Source organism: Myxine glutinosa, chromosome 12 (genome assembly GCF_964187855.1).
Source record: "Myxine glutinosa chromosome 12, kmMyxGlut1.1, whole genome shotgun sequence".
Classification (NCBI taxonomy): domain Eukaryota; kingdom Metazoa; phylum Chordata; class Myxini; order Myxiniformes; family Myxinidae; genus Myxine; species Myxine glutinosa.
Window position 1 is genome coordinate 102,913,975 of NC_136272.1, and position 12,740 is coordinate 102,926,714.

Consider the following 12,740-nt stretch of genomic DNA (forward strand, 5'->3'; position numbering starts at 1 on the left):
CGCGTGTCGCGAGCCGCGAAGAACTTGTCGGCCTCTGTAGCCAGGGCGCGGGGTTCTTTTATTTTGGAACCGGCCAGCGCGAGGCGTACTTGTGCAGGTAGCTGGCGTAGGAAGAGCGTCCGGAATAAGCTATCCGGGGCTTGGTCACCCAGCAACGACAGCATATGATCCATCCGCACGGATGGTCGTGTGTCGCCAAGTTCGGGAAGGTCCAGGAGGCAGTCGGCCCGTTCGATCTCCGTGAGGCCGAACGTGGCGATGAGGAGACGTTTGAGCGCCCCGTACTTGTGGTCGACCGGCGGGTGCCGCAGGATGGACATGACTCGGGCGGCAGTGCCGGGCCCGAGGGAGGCGACCACGTGGTAGTAACGGGTCTCATCCGCCGTTATGCCTCGAAGCTGAAATTGTGCCTTGGCCTGCACGAACCACACATCGGCCTGTGCTTCCCAAAACTCCGGGAGTTTTACCGTGACGGCGTTGTTGGCCATGGTGCGTTCGGTGGACAGCAACGGCTGAACCAATCGGGGTCACCAGTGAAGTGCGGTGCTACGCACACAACTTGCTTGCCAAAAAGGTAGGCCACAACGCGTTGGATAACCAAGAGAGTCTTTATTAGGAAAGCTCAAACTGTAGCACTGGGCGGGCTCGAGCTCGGAGCCCGCATATATGTGCCGGGGCCACACCTAGTCCCTGGGCGTGGCCGATCGGTCGATAGGCGGGGCATGCCTTCCAGTTCCCCGCCTGGACGTTCGCGCCACCTGCTGGTGCGTTGAATTCGTGTCCTCTTGCTTGTGTCCGCCACAATATAATGTTTTCTGAAAGAAACAAAAACAAACAAAAGAAAGAGCAATCAGAGATTGCAGACGTCATAATTATCATTTAAAAAATTATACAGGAGGAGGTGCACCTATGTTGAAAATTTCCTGTCAATCGGACCAACAGTTGGCGAGAAAATCATATTTATTCTGTGCGGACAAACAGACAGACAGACAAACTGAAATGCAATACCCTCTCCTCTGGCGAGGGTAAAAAACCAAAAAACATTGTAATTCACTTTTAACATCCTGTTGATATGTCTTAGCATGCCACACTTTTCCCATTCCCCTCGTCCTCGTGAGATGAAGTCGAGAGCCTGAGACGGATCAATTACCCTGCGCACGTAAAGTGAAAAGCAAGCTTAACCAATGCGTCTAGGTCCGTCCGTCCATCTGTGTGTACGTCTCATCATTTTATGATCAAGGAACAATTCATTTAGATTGAATGTTGTATATTGAACACAAATCGGAAGACAAATTTCTCGTTTCACCGTGTACAAGGTGGTGCATAAGATTGCTTCAGTAGCGCCAAACCTCCGGATTAAAAAATATATATTCTCGAACCCTTAGGGAGGATTAGGGAGGAACTCCTACCAGGGAGGATTTTGTGGAGAATTATTGTGGATCGGAAAGCCAAGAAATAAATGCTGTATTGAAAATAAATAAGATAATTATATATTATTTATATACTCTATTTACTATTGAAATAAATAAGAATGGCCCCGCCAAGTAGAGTATTGGCTATAAACTCCAAAAATAAGAAAGGAAGACAGTCTATGATGAAAAAATATAATTTATTTGTAATTACAGGGTGAAAAAAAAATTCCAGGCAGAAAACCGAAATAAACCAAATTTCAACTTTTCAATGATTTTTCTCCAGGCAGCCCAGGGTGGGAGAACCGAAAGTCCAAGGAGCCCAGGGTTCACAAGGTTAAAATGACTATTAAATTGAAATTGAAGTATAAACAAAACACTGTGCGGGGTGTCGTGTTCTATGAACTCTCTAGTAAGTCTAGTTCAATCTAATGTTGGTGTAGCACAGACAGGATGGGCCGAACGGCCTTCTCCTGTGTCAAATTTCTTGTTTATATTCCTTGTTAAATCGGACAATAAGAAGGGAACCAGCTGTGGAATGTGACGATCTAAAATGGTGACCTTTTTGTGTTAATATCACATGGTAAGTTACATTTAATGGTGAAAACCTGGAGACTCCGAATTGAACACAAAAATTGATAGTGTAATAACGAAACTGGAAGTAACACGAATTCTTATCATATGTTAGTGCAATTTAAGGGCTGACAGCATAACCTACGGCTATGGCCTAAGCTCTAAAGTATGTATGTACAGTACATTCCTCCGAGCTGTCTATCACGAGTTCGACACCCAGCTATAAAATGTCGTCCTGGTGTTTCACAGACAGGACGAGGCATCATTGTGTGCGCCGTTCATCGGGAGGCAGGACGTCAGTGCGGAAGACCCACCTGCCAGCACTGGTAGTTTTGGTTGATGTTAAAGATCCCAGGGTCTTTTTCTCGAAGAGTTGGCGAGTTATCACCGGCATCCTCAACGAATTACAAATTGATGTGAAAATCATCTTCAGGCGAACGCTAGCCCCAACTAGCCGGTTCGGGAAAGCTTTGGCTCAAAAACTTTCCCAAGTCAAACCCACAAGAAGTGAGAACAATTGGGGCTGTTAAAAATAGTAGTAGTAGTAGTAGCAGCAGCAGTAGTAGTAGTAGCAGCAGTAGTATTAGTGGCAGCAACAGTGGCAGCAGCAGTAGTAGTAGCAGCAGTAGTATTAGTGGCAGCAACAGTGGCAGCAGCAGTAGTAGTAGCAGCAGCAGTAGTAGTAGTAATAGCAGTAGTAGGAGTAGTAGTAGCAGCAGTAGTAGTAGTAGTAGTAGCAGCAGTAGTATTAGTGGCAGCAACAGTGGCAGCAGCAGTAGTAGTAGCAGCAGCAGTAGTAGTAGTAATAGCAGCAGTAGTAGTAGGAGTAGTAGTAGCAGCAGTAGTAGTAGCAGCAGTAGTAGTAGTAGCAGCAGTAGTATTAGTGGCAGCAACAGTGGCAGCAGCAGTAGTAGTAGCAGCAGCAGTAGTAGTAGTAATAGCAGCAGTAGTAGTAGGAGTAGTAGTAGTAGCAGCAGCAGCAGCAGTAGTAGTAGCTAGTAGTAGTAGTAGTAATAGCAGCAGTAGTAATAGCAGTAGTAGCTAGTAGTAGTCGTAGTAGTAGTAGTAATATCAGTAGTAGGAGTAGTAGTAGTAGTAGTAGTAGTAGTAATAGCAGCAGTAGTAGTAGCAGCAGTAGTAGTAGTAGTCGTAGCAGCAATAGTAGGAGTAGGAGTAGGTGTAGGAGTAGTAGTAATAGCAGTAGTAGTAGTAGGAGTAGTAGTAGGAGTAGTAGTAGGAGTAGGAGCAGCAGCAGTAGTAGCAGCAGCAGTAGTAGGAGTAGTAGCAGCAGCAGCAGCAGTAGTAGTAGTAGTCGTAGCAGCAATAGTAGGTGTAGGTGTAGGAAGGAGTAGTTGTAGGAGTAGTAGTAGTAGTAGTAGTAGTCGCACGGGGCTCTACATTACCCCGTGCGACTTGATGTGGAAATAATCACCAACACATGAACTTTTTAAAGACTTTGGCGTATCCTGGACCATTGTATCTCATTCCATTAACGTTATCAACACTCCACGTAACCGCTGTTTGTTTTTGTGATGAAATCCCAATTCCCTTTCAAGGTTACGAGAGTCATTTCAGTCTATCATATCATATCGTTTTCAAAACAATAATGTTTTGAGGGTGTGAGTTTTATTTTGTGTTTTGCTCATTCGTGTTATTGCGCTCCTCATTGATCAGCATACTCTGAGATTAGATCGGATTGGAACGGGTCTGGCTTCGGGTTGTGGGGGTTGGTTGCGATTTTAGGGAGAACAAGAAAATAAATAATGCGAATCAGCACCACGTGGCGCGGAGATAAGGCAGCCCAAGGAAAAGGGAAACCGTCACGACTGATCGGCACCTTCGCAATGCGCGCTCCGAGTGGGTTTGGGGGCACGGGGGGCTCACACTCGCCGGTCAGACCCCCACGTCTCGCCAGCACTGCTCAGTATCACGACGCGAGGTCCTTATCAGCACCTCGACCGGGTCCTCCTGCCAAAACAAACCCCGTTGTGATAGCGCCAACTCGGAACAGTCGTCCCTGCAGGGAGATCGCGGCAGATGCGCAACGGCGGCAGCGCGTATCGAGGTCCAGATCACGGGACAGGACATGGATCTTCAACACGCATTCCTCTCGGTGCTGCTGTGCGCACGTCATTAGGTCCGATTCCGCCTACACCCCATATCTCAATTAGAAGCACCAAATATCCGGACCGGACATGTTCGGGTATCAACCATCTTTGGGGGGGAGGGGGGGGGGGCAAAGTGCTTTAACTTTGATATACAAAAAGTGCTTTAACCTCAGTATTGCCCAGGTAAACAAGCATTCTGAGTATTGCGCTGCAATACATGTCCCCTACCGGCATTGGGTAGCACTGTCATAGAAGACAGTATTATGACTTACCGCACTCAAAATTATAGTCCGGAAAACTGTTGGGGAAATTCCCAAAGTTCAAAGTGCTATAACTTTGTCAAAAATGATCGAAACGTCGTGAAGTTCGAACTTGATCTGTAACTTATCATGACGAAACCATGTACCAAGTTTGAAATAATTAGCATTAAGAGTTTAGGAAAAAAGTCCGGAAAGCTGTTCTTTGCGTGACGGACTGGATGGACCGACAGACTGACAGACGGAGAGACGTAGTGCAAACCGAAAGTCCCCAACGGTGTACACCGGTAGGGGACTAATAAGAGAATTGTAAAACCCTCTAACACATTTACATAGAGAATTTTTCGCAACTCCCCAGCCCCCCAAAACCACGCGTGGGGCCAAGGCCACATAGCCCCGACACAAAGTACCTTGAGTATGTATGTATACGAGTATAGAGTTTGTAACTTAAAATATGTGGACGTGCACAAGGAACAAAGGCAGACAGACAATGGCATATATATGTATGTATTTAGGCATATATTTAGGCATATATATATAGTAGTAGTAGTAGTATATTGTATATTATTATATTGTATATAATATATATATTGTTGCGGATATGAGGATTGTATTTTTTTGATTGTGCTTTATTATTATTATTGGTTATTCTGCGCCTCCTGCCTCCGGAGCTGTGTAAAGGTCAAAAGGGCGTCCCATAATTAGTCCACAAGCATACACGTCAGCCAATCATAGAATACCCCTGTTCGATAGTTATATCTTATTCTGTGTTTTAGGGTAAGGCTGTGTCTCCCATTAATAGAAGTACTCCATTGCACCAAGTGAAAGAGATAGATTCCCTTCATTCCCATTCCCAAAACCTCCATTCCCCCTTTTCGTCGATTGGAAACTACCTCCGCTCCAATTGCCGCCATTGACCACGAGGCAGGGTTGGGGAAGAAAGGCGGGTCCCCACCTCGTCATAGAGGGGAGGAGTGAACCAGCCCTTGCCGACCAACCCAGAACGAGGGGTTGGCTTTAGAGGGCGGAGAGAGAACGTTTTGGGGAGGTTCGCAAAAGGGTCAAGGGTGGGGCTTATATAACCCGAGGCAGAGGCCCCCAGAGAGAGTCGAGGAGGGAGGAGATCAGAAGACAGAAAGGCCTTGAGTTGAACTAAGCAAGAGAGGAAGTTGTTGGACTGGGTGGGACTAAGAAAGAGAGAGAAAGAGTCCTGAAGCTTGTGAGCGAAAGAGAGAGAACCCGTCACACCAACCCCCCACCAGCCGCGTTGGCTCCACCAAGCGTTCACCTCCACCAAGGCTCCACCAAGCTCCGCGTTGGCTCCACCAAGCGTTCACCTCCACCAAGGCTCCACCAAGCTCCGCGTTGGCTCCACCAAGCGTTCACCTCCACCAAGGCTCCACCAAGCTCCGCGTTGGCTCCACCAAGCGTTCACCTCCACCAAGGCTCCACCAAGCTCCACGTTGGCTCCACCAAACGACCCGTTACCCCGCGCACACCACAGGATCGGTGGCCGTCGAGGTCCAGCCCGACGTTCCGTGCGGGATCAAGCTCCAGCCAACTCCGTGCCTTCCTCCCCCTCCAGCCATCCACCTCCTGCCATTCCTGTCATTCCCCGCGTGAGTCTGTCTTTTGTTTGTTCTGTCCTGGGTTAATTAAGACTGTAGGTAAGCTAGTATTTTCACTGTGTCACCTGCATCTTATGTGCTTGTAAATAAACGTGACTGCTTTCTTTTTGCTTATGTGTGTAAATAGTAAAAAAATTAGTAGTATTTCCAAACCTTTCTTTGCCTTCGTCTTCCTCTTTGCATTCGTCGTTTTAGTCTTTTCCCTCATTGAATAGCGGTGGCGCGATCCGGCCAAAGTTTGGGGCAAATCGGGTATTAGTCGGGGAATAACTGTTCGGTCGCGGTAATACCAACCGCTCGGTAAAATAACATCTTTAACCGCGTCCGCAACAATTGGTGTCTAGGAGTGGGATACGAGGCCCGAACCAAATTTTTAAAACGTGTAGAAAAAAATTTGGTCAAAATTACGAGCTGCCGAAATTTTGTTGTTTTATAAAACCCGAATTTTGAAATCGCGCCATGGCTGGTCAAGGCGATCGGATGCCGGTGGGTGAGCTAGAGGAGGGGTTAGGAGTAACCCAGGACCTCGGGGTAATGTATATGGAGGAGGTGGTTGAGGGGGTATCAGACGCACAAGATGGCGTCCTCGCGCACGTGGGTGTAGCGGCACCAAATTTTGCCGTGCCCGTGACCGTAGCAGTACCAAATTGCGCTGCGCCCGTGGTCGCGGCAGCCGAGCCAGAGATGCCAGAGTACATGCGAGTCTTTATGATTCAAATGATGGCCAAAATGGATGCTCAGGGGGAGCGATTGGAGGGCCAAATGGGGGTAATGAGGGACGGAGCGAGGGCTGATAGTGAGCGATTGGGGGGCAAAATGGGGGGCAAAATGGGAGAAATGGGGGAACGGCTAGAAGCTAAATTTGAGGGGTTAGACAATGGGATAAAAGAGGTAAAGAATGGGTTAACGGGGGTGGAAAATAGAATGGCTGCCCAGGAGAATCAGTTAGAGGGGGTGAAAAATGGGTTAATGGGGTTAGAAAATAGGATGGAAGACAAATTGCGGGAAATAGGGGAGCAATCCGCCCGGGAAATCGAACAGATGGGGAACCAGATGGAGGAGATGAAAGAGGCGATACGACGAGGTGTAAGTGAGGAGGTCTCGGGGGTACGCGAGGAGGTAAAGTGAGGCGAAAAGCGTATAGAGAAAGAGGTGAGAAATAATACGGCGAGGTTACAAGGGGGAATAGAGGGTCTGACGAAGGGAGTAGAACAGCTGACAGTGGGACAAAAGGAACTAGTGGACCAGGTGGAAAAGAACACGGCAATAATCGGGGAGTTAAAAGCGACACAAAAAGACATTAAGAACGAATTAATAGCGACACAGAAGGAATGTCAGATGGTACATGAGGGGTTGACGAAGAAGTTGGAAGAGGTGACAGAAGTAATGGAGACGAAGGACCGAGAGGTGAGGACGCACATAGAAACGGTTAAGGTGGCGTTAGAGGAAGAGATAGAGGGGGCGCACCGGGAGATGAAGGAGGTGAAGCAAAAATTAGAGGAAGTGGAAGAAGAGGTGAGTGAAATTAAGAAGAGACGGACAGAAACTAAAAGAGAAATCCAGGAGGAGGTGATGGAATATGTGCAAGGTCGGTGCTCAACTCATAATGATGTACTCACTAACCAAATCAAGAGTTTGCAGGTGGCAAAGGAGGTGAGGAGACGAGGTGCCAAGGTGAGTGGCGATATACGAGAAAATGTACATGATGTGAGGGGAGCTTCAGTCGGCTTGGCGGTTGATGTGGACCCGGGTGTTCGTGAGAGGCCGTTGGTGAAGTGTGCGACAGGTCTGGTGTGCGAAAAAAGAGGTGTGCGAGAATGTCTGACCATGGGGTGTGTGAGGAAAAAGTGCGCGCCAAGGAGTGAGTGTGCTGTCGAGAGTGAGTCGGTCGTAGCGCGTGTGCGAGGGAGCACATGGAAGCGCGTAGTGAGGAGTGTTACAGAGGATGTAACGAAAGAGTGTACGCCTGTGGTGAGTGTTACAAAGGATGTAACGGAAGCATGTACACCTGTGGTGAGGGTTACGGAGGAAGTAACGAGAGAGTGTGCGCAAGAGGATGCGCGAGAAAGGTGTGTAACGGACAGGTGCATGGGGAAAGAGTGCGCTGTCAAGAGTGAGGGAGAATGCACACCTGTGGTGAGTGTTACAGAGGGTGTAACGGAAGAAGGTGCGCGAGAAAGGTGTGTAACAGACAGGTGCATGGGGAAAGAGTGCGCTGTCAAGAGTGAGGGAGAATGCACACCTGTGGTGAGTGTTACAGAGGGTGTAACGGAAGAGTGTGCGCGAGAAAGGTGTGTAACGGACAGGTGCATGAGGAAAGAGTGCGCTGTCAAGGGTGGTGGTGAAAGTAGTGAGAGTGACACGGAGCGTGAGTTGGTTGTGACAGGTGAGCGAGGATGTACACCTGGAATGGAAGGAAGCACACCTGGAATGGTAGAGCGTGTGTGGGAATGCACACTGGAATTGGTCGTGAGGCACGTGGTTGGGTGTGCGAGTGAGAGCACACCTGTGATAGTCACAGAGGAGGTGACCGAGAAGGGGGCGCGAAGAGGTGTGTTGGTGAGGTGTGCGAGTGACGAGTGTGTGCAAAGGTGTTCGGTGGTCAGGTGTGTGACCAAGTCTGTGAGCGGAATGAGTGTACCGAGGTGTGTAAGAGAAGGTACGACGAGGAGCATGGGGACGGCTGGAGGTATGAGCAAGAAAGGGGTAGCGTATGCGTGTAAGCATGCAGGTGAGGCATCGACGGTAACCGGGTTAGCGGTTAGAGCGACTTATAGCCAAATTGGGCCCTCGGTGCGTGCCAGGCTTCGCGTGCCGCGAGAACCAGCGGGGATCCGAGCCACGGCGGGTTCGGAAGGACCGCCGTACGCGATCCACGCTGGACCTCGCTTGGAATGGCCTCGTCCGTGCTCCACTAGGCAGAGCGGGCAGCCCGATAGGAGGGGTCGTCATGGCGACCACTTTTTATTGAGACGTTCCGGCAGGTCGAGATCGGGCAATTGGATGGCTCCACGCCGAGGTGGTGCGTGGGATCTCGGCCCGGGTAAGCGTCCTTCCCTGCACCGAGTGCCGGACGCATCCAGCCGCCGGCGCCAACCAACCCGCGTTCATTGCTCGGCTGTACGAAGCCGGGCTGTAGACGTGAATTGGCGCACCGAGAGGATCTAATAAGTAGACGGGTGATGAGGTTAGTGTTTTGGACCCGAAAATTAGAAAAAGGCAAAATTTGATGATTGGTACGGTGATTGGCAGATGATTGGCAAAATTTTTGATTGGTTGAAATTTGATGTGCAAAATTGATAGTGGGACCTCCCCCATGTGGTGGGATGGCAACTCTGTCATCCCTCACAGAGGGGGGCAAAGGAGCACTAGAATTATGGGGTTGATGGCAGTGAAAACTAGCCCGGGTGGGTTAGGATATTGTGTGTAGGGCCCTAGAAGATGACATTAGGTAACGTTAAGATTAGTTAGTGACAATGACACCTGTAGTGGGGACGCAGGTAGATTAGTTTGGATGATAATGACGTGGTATGTGCTTAGTTTAAAGGGAAGACGGGGAGCACTAAGTTAGCAGGGTAACAGGTAGATGAGATGATGCCGTGTGTTTGAGGATTGAACAGGTGTGATTGCACAGGTGTGCAACTGAACAGGTGGATGGAGCAGTGTATGAGTGAGTGAAGGTGATTGTGTATTGTGCTGACCGAATGGTCCAGGAAGAGGAGGAGGGTGCAGGTGGCACCAGGTGTGAGTGCACAGGTGTGCAACTACAGGTGTATGGAGAATGGTTGTGTGGAATAAATGGTAGTGTGGAATATCTGGAGTATTGGAATGGATGGTCGTGGAGTGAGTATGGCGGAAATTGTGGAGTGGAGTGGATGGTGCGAAGGTGTGAATGGGGGAAGGATGGACCCCCATCACGGATACCCGGGGCGGGTAGTGTAAGTGTTAGGTAGAGGGTACAGGTAAATTGTGGTTGGATATTGGCATCTGTGGTGCGGTTGGAAGAATGATGTTGGATGGGTGCATTAGTGTTGTGGAAATGGCTGGGCGTGTAGCCTGTTAGTGTGTGTAGTTGGTTTGGGCACTCCACCACTGTGAGGATGTCGGCCAGGTGAGGCCGCAGGTGGGCTCTGGGAGCCGGTAGTTGTTGTGGATGGGGCCCGAGGATCCGGAGGACGGACCCGGGTAGCCCAGTGCCAGAGGGCACCAAGGGGTGACAGAGCCAGGAGGGGCCTTCCCCAGTTAGTTAGGTTAGGGTGAGGAGCTAGGTAAGCTCGGGTGGCAACTACAGTGGTGGAGGTGTGCAGGTGGGTAGACCTGCTGGGAGAGCTACACGCCCCAGCCCAGAAATTGTGCAAGGGCACCGGGAGTTGAATCGGGGGAGTGAGACCCCAAATTGAGAAGCACCACAGTTTGGTCAATGGGAATTGGTTTTTAGAACCCATAGTGTAAGTTGGCCAATGGATTGGCAGGGAGAGTCCCCGGGTAGTGTAAAGTGTGTTAAAGTCATTTAGAGGATAGTTAGGATTGGAGTCTCCTCGCACCATCTGCATCCACTCACCTGAGGTGACAGGTACTCCACACCATGCCATGTTTTAATTATTTTTTATGATGCAAATGTTTTGGATTGTGAGACGCATCATGACGTGGGTGTGACATTGTGCTTTGTGTTCCATCTCTTCCTCCTTATGAGGATTGATGATGAATTGATGATGGCAAATTTTGGATAGAGGGATTGTGGAGACGAATTTGGTGTAGAAGGGAAATATGGGGAGGACGTGACAGTAGTGACGGATTGTAAATGTGTAGATTTTGTACATATGGGGTAAGGGCAAGGGTAGTGTAGGTGACAGGGGGGTGACATTCGGTAGGGACGAGCTTTCTCACTTCGCCCTCCGTACGCATTTCGCCTTGCATTGCCTTATTGATGTGTACCCTTGTGACCTTACCCCTCGCTCATTTGTCTCTTTTGTCTCCCACATGACCTGTGCGCCATTGGGCGCCGAGGGGAGCGTGCGTGGGTCGGCCATTGTACGCCCGGAATTCCCAGAACCAGCTGTCTGCATCGATGCACCACATTATGGACCACATGCCTGTGGCTGAGCACCACTTATGGACCCCATGGGTTGTGGCATGGCCCCTCTGCTGGAACTGGCCATGAGGGCCCGAAATCTTGCTGGCGGACCTTGGCCACAGGGCACCGATGCCCCACAGGTGAACCACACGTAGTCGGCCCTGTGGGCCATAAATAAAATAAATAAAACGGACACATTAGGTGCATTCTTTTATTGCAAATAGGCCGCCAGTAAGACAATGAAAGAATGACAACAACTGGAAGACATAATAATAGCCAGCAGAGGGAGCCAAAGAGCAAGAGACCACCTGCAGGGTTAGGGGTTGTTGGTTTTATTTTCTTGAACAATGGTGACTGCACCGATTGGTGCTTGGGTGTGTATTGGTGCGTTTTTGGGTGCTTTAATGGTGCATTGATGTAGAGCAGACTGTCTCCCCCCCAGAAAGAACAATCACAGGTCCTGGGTTAGTCTTGTAAATAAAAGTAGTGTCAATTGTAAATAATGCTCCCCACCGTCAGTGTGTAGTTTGAAGACCATTCCGCAATTCGGTTAACTGTGGGCGTAAGTCTGTTAGGCAGGGTGCAATGGAGCAGCGGGACACATTTATTTATGTTTTAAAACTGTCGCACTCAGGGTCAGGTTAAAAGTAGAGGGAACTACACCTACGTGTCACACTAAATAAAAGTTGTAGGCCCGGGAAGTGCCTAAGAGGAGGAGGGTGCAGTGTTGCGGATATGAGGATTGTATTTTTTTGATTGTGCTTTATTATTATTGGTTATTCTGCGCCTCCTGCCTCCGGAGCTGTGTAAAGGTCAAAAGGGCGTCCCATAATTAGTCCACAAGCATACACGTCAGCCAATCATAGAATACCCCTGTTCGATAGTTATATCTTATTCTGTGTTTTAGGGTAAGGCTGTGTCTCCCATTAATAGAAGTACTCCATTGCACCAAGTGAAAGAGATAGATTCCCTTCATTCCCATTCCCAAAACCTCCATTCCCCCTTTTCGTCGATTGGAAACTACCTCCGCTCCAATTGCCGCCATTGACCACGAGGCAGGGTTGGGGAAGAAAGGCGGGTCCCCACCTCGTCATAGAGGGGAGGAGTGAACCAGCCCTTGCCGACCAACCCAGAACGAGGGGTTGGCTTTAGAGGGCGGAGAGAGAACGTTTTGGGGAGATTCGCAAAAGGGTCAAGGGTGGGGCTTATATAACCCGAGGCAGAGGCCCCCAGAGAGAGTCGAGGAGGGAGGTGATCAGAAGACAGAAAGGCCTTGAGTTGGACTAAGCAAGAGAGGAAGTTGTTGGACTGGGTGGGACTAAGAAAGAGAGAGAAAGAGTCCTGAAGCTTGTGAGAGAAAGAGAGAGAACCCGTCACACCAAGTTGAACCCGTCACCCCCACCAGCCGCGTTGGCTCCACCAAGCGTTCACCTCCACCAAGGCTCCACCAAGCTCCGCATTGGCTCCACCAAGCGTTCACCTCCACCAAGCTCCGCGTTGGCTCCACCAATCGTTCACCTCCACCAAGGCTCCACCAAGCTCCGTGTTGGCTCCACCAAGCGTTCACCTCCACCAAGGCTCCACCAAGCTCCACGTTGGCTCCACCAAACGACCTGTTACCCCACGCACACCACAGGATCGGTGGCCATCGAGGTCCAGCCCGACGTTCCGTGCGGGATCAAGCTCCAGCC

The 12,740-nt window shown here is 49.7% G+C and overlaps 1 long non-coding RNA gene across 1 annotated transcript; it reads right to left on the reverse strand.

Moving 5' to 3' along the window:
- Nucleotides 1–589: 589 nt before the first annotated feature.
- Nucleotides 590–3,402, reverse strand: LOC144888445 (uncharacterized). Its single transcript, XR_013621019.1, has 2 exons — nucleotides 2,297–3,402; nucleotides 590–815 (listed from the first exon to the last, which is right to left on the reverse strand). It is a non-coding gene; the product is annotated as an uncharacterized LOC144888445 (long non-coding RNA).
- Between the last annotated feature and the right edge of the window lie 9,338 nt (nucleotides 3,403–12,740).